This window comes from Capra hircus, chromosome 1 (assembly GCF_001704415.2).
Source record: "Capra hircus breed San Clemente chromosome 1, ASM170441v1, whole genome shotgun sequence".
Classification (NCBI taxonomy): Eukaryota; Metazoa; Chordata; class Mammalia; order Artiodactyla; family Bovidae; genus Capra; species Capra hircus.
Genome location: NC_030808.1, coordinates 93,642,060 through 93,646,531, shown reverse-complemented (window position 1 = coordinate 93,646,531; position 4,472 = coordinate 93,642,060). Strand labels below are relative to the sequence as shown.

The window sequence follows — 4,472 nt, the reverse complement described above, 5'->3', positions numbered from 1 at the left end:
AGATTTTATCTTTTGGGAGAAATGTAGAGATTGGGAAGAGAAGTAATGAGAGAAGCTGAATGAAGATGTGTGGGATTGAGAGTATGTCAGATACGGATTTCAGGATAAGGAGCTTGCATTTCACATAATAGAGGATACAGTTTCATTAAGCATTTTCAAGAATGGTTTGATTTGGTAAAGTGAAAGTGAAAGTTGCTCAGTCATGTCCAACTCTTTGCGATCCTATGGAATATACAGTCCATGGAATTCTCCAGGCCAGAATACTGGAGTGGGTAGCCTTTCCCTTCTCCAGGGGATGCTCTGAACCCAGGGATCGAACCCAGGTCTCCCGCATTGCAGGCAGATTATTTGCCAGCTTAACCACAAGGGAAGCCCAAGAAGACTGGAGTGGGTAGCCTACCCCTTCTCCAAGGGATCTTCCTGACCCAGGAGTCGAACTGACATTTGCAGGTGGATTCTTTACTAACTGAGCTATCAGGGAAGCCTCTTGATTTGGTAAGGACTAGATAAAAAGATGAATTTGACCTTGCTATACAGACTGTATGGAATGGAGAAGGGGTTTGTGGATGCACTAGCCTTAGAGACCAGGTGGATTGTGGCCAAATGGATACTAAACACTATCAGACTATGCTGGTAATTCTAAAAGTTGGGATCTGTCTTTTCTGTATTAATAGCATTGATCTTTTGTCCAGGTTATAATAAAACATTGCCAGGAAGCTGAGCAGGTGGTCTACATCGCCACAGTTTGACAGATTATAAGAGTTTATTTTTTATTTCTTTCAGAGCTGAAATATTAATTCTCATTGCCCCTATGAGCTTTTTTTCAGTATATTATTTATATTTAACCTATTTTAACTAAAATACATATGTTTATGAGAAATGTTGTAGTAAAATTTCATCTAAGCATAACATTTTATTAATAATTTTTCTTCTGAAGCCCCTTGAAAGAAAAAAAAAGTGCTAACCTCCTGCTGTAAGTCTTTGGTCTTTTCAAAGAATGGAGTAATATTCTTGCTTTTTCTTTACTTTAGGAGAACTTGCTGTTTAATTTTCCTGATATATATAATTACAGGAAAAAAAAATCTTCCCACTTAATGACTTTCTAGACTGAAAGCAAACTGAGTCTACATCCCACTGTATTGAAGTATCTGAAAATACAATATAATATTCACCCTCAAGCCTACATTCCTTTTCTGATATTTTCATTTTTATTTCTGAGAAAGGAAATTTTACCATCACAACAATTAACTTGTATACGTACATTTTCAAAGTCAGTTTCACTACTCCCCTGGTAATTATTTCCCACCACTTCCACTCAATAGATTGTTTCTTCTGAACCTTTTTTCCCCCAGAAAATGCTAATACTTTACATATATGTTATATTAACATCTTCTTTCACAACTATGGATCAACAGATATGTTTGGGAAATTTTCACAAGGTTTTTATTTGTAATTGACTTCACAGAGAGTTCCAGTATTTATTCCAAATAGTATGTAACATGGTAAAAGACCATGAAATTCAGTGTGGTTAATGTCACAACATGGAAGATCACATGATCTGCAATGTAAATTGAATCCAATTTCTCATATTTTATTGATGCCTTCATCACCCATTCATATGTTTGTTTCATTTTCTGTCTCATCTACATTTAAGATACTCCCTTACACTAAAATTAGCTAATAGAAGACAGATACAGCCCCATAAAGAAAAGAGAAAAGAGGGAGGGTCTAGGAATTCACTAATAATTCATTATTTTCATGTTATGGGTACCATAAATGCAACCAAATTTCATGATCAGCTTTTAACACTAAGCCCAAATGTCACTACATATATTGAAGTTTGACTCTGTGGAGGAAGCATACCACATAGACACTAAAAATAGAATGAACCCTGAAAAATTAGTTTCTCATGTCTCATGAGCTTTATATGCATTATTTTAGATAATCCTCACAACATTCCTACAAAGAAGATACTATTATTATCTGTATTTTGCAGCGGTGGAATATGAGTTTAGAGAGATTTTTGCACCAGGCAATAACATATTAAGTGTAGATCCAGGATTCAAATTAGCAATCTGATCCCAGAGTCCCAGCTTTTAACTGCATATCCATATCCACAAATGAAGAGAAAAATAAAAAGCAAAATTTCTTGTTTTTTTTTAATTGCTTGTGGGATTCAGTGGTATGGTATGGGTTTATCTCCCTCAGGGGCTTTGATTGAGAAAGTGGAGAAAAAATAGGCAAGAGAATTTGGTTCATTTGCTTGTATTTACAGATAGTGATAAATGCTATTTGTATGACAATTCTATTGTGTTAAAATTCTTGAGTTTTTCCTAGATTAACATAAAAATGAGATAATAGTGCCCAGCTGATAAAGTATAGCTGTGAAAAGAATAATGAAAAAACACAATAGAAAATATTTAGAATTAATTATACTATAAATACCAAATATTAAAAATGAAAAACGTTCAGTCATTACCTTTAGGATTCTGATATTAACTTCAATGGATGCATTTAGAATATGGTACCCATAGCCTTGGGAAAAAAGAAAGTATACAAAACTTTATATTCTTTAATTGGGTTGGCTAAAAAGTTCATTGGGGTTTTTTCCCATAAGATGTTATGGACAACATATCAAATCATCCTTATTTCTTTTTTAAAAAGAAAGAAATAAGGTTCTGAGGTTGTCATAATGATACCCTCTATCAGGTTACCTTAATTGTGTAATCCCATGAAAGATGAAAGTATTCAGTCAGGTACTTTCATTGATATTGGAATAGATACTTATTTCTCATCTTTTTTAAGGAAATTCTAGAGAACTCTCCAGATTCCAGAGATCTTTCACAGGATTTAGATAAATGGGCAGGGTAGATCTGTCACCAAGAATCAGATATATGTTTTACTTGAATGAAATTTCACTTTCCTGGGAGCAATATCAAAATCTACTATTTGTCAACACATCACCTAAACGTTACTTCAAAAGAAAAGGGCAGGGGGAGGAGCGGAGGAGGAAAAGTTGACGAGATACATTGAATTCTAAAACTATGTCAGGAAAAATGTGGTATTAAATTCCTTTTAAGCAGGAGTAATATGTCATACCTAAAGCTGAAACTCCAGTACTTTGGCCACCTCATGCAAAGAGTTAACTTATTGGAAAAGACTCTGATGCTGGGAGGGATTGCGGCAGGAGAAGGGGATGACAGAGGATGAGATGGCTGGATGGCATCACTGACTCGATGGACATGAGTCTGAGTGAACTCCGGGAGTTGGTGATGGACAGGGAGGCCTGGCCTGGCGTGCTGCAATTCATGGAGTCGCAAAGAGTCGGAAACGACTGAGCGACTGATCTGAACTGAACTGAAAATGTCATATTTAAGACTTTCTATTTTCATTGGGGTGTGTGTGTGTGTTTAGTTGCTCAGTTGTGTCCAACTCTTTGCAACCCCATGGACTGTAGCCCACCAGGCTCCTCTGTCCATGGGGATTTTCTAGGCAAGAATATAGTTGCTTTATAATGTTGTGTTAGTTTATGCTGTATAGCAAAGTGAATCAACTATACATATACATGGTGAAGGTGAAGTCGCTCAGTCATGTCCGACTCTTTGCGACCCCATAGACTGTAACCAACTAGGCTTCTCCATCCATGGGATTCTCCAGGCAAGAATACTGGAGTGGATTGCCATTTCCTTCTCCAAAGAAGGAAGGGGGCACCCAGATATGAACCGGGAACCTCTTGATCTGCAGTCAAATGCTCTACCCCTGAGCTATACCCCCACATATACATATATCCCCTCTTTTTTGAACTTCCTTCCCATTTAGGTCACCACAGAGCATTGAGTTCCCTATACTATACAGTAGATTCTCATTAGTTACCTATTTTATACACAGTATCTGTAGTTATATGTATCAATTCCAATTTCCCAATCCTTCCTACCCCGCCTCCCCTCTTCCCCCTTAGTATTCATATGTTTGTTCTTTACATGTGTCTCTATTTCTGCTTTGCACATAAGATCATCTCTAGCATTTTTTCTAGATTCCACATATATACATTAATATATGATATTGGTTTTTCTCTTTCTTACTTCACTCTGTAGGACAGTCTCTAGGTCCATCTGCATGTATGCTGCGTCCTTAGTTGCTTCAGTTGTGCTGGATTCTTTGCCACTCTTTCGACCATCCCCAGGCTCCTCTGTTCATGGGATTATAAAGGCAAGAATACTGGGGTAGGTTGCCAAGCCCTCCTCCAGGGGATCCTCCCAACCCAGGGACTGAACCTGAGTCCCTTATGTCTCTTGAATAGGCAGGCAGGTTCCTCACCACTAGCGCCACCTGGGAAGCCCTAGGTCCATCCACATTGTCTGCAAATAACCCAATTTTGTTCCTTTTTATGACTAATATGTCATATTTAAAGATTATTTTTCAAAATCAGATCATATATTCTGGTTATTTATCATTATTAATTAATGAGCAAT

At 37.1% G+C, this 4,472-nt stretch overlaps 1 non-coding gene across 1 annotated transcript; it reads right to left on the bottom strand.

Annotated features, from left to right (window-relative positions):
* TRNAC-GCA lies at positions 3,703 to 3,774 on the bottom strand. Its single transcript has one exon. It is a non-coding gene; the product is annotated as a tRNA-Cys (tRNA).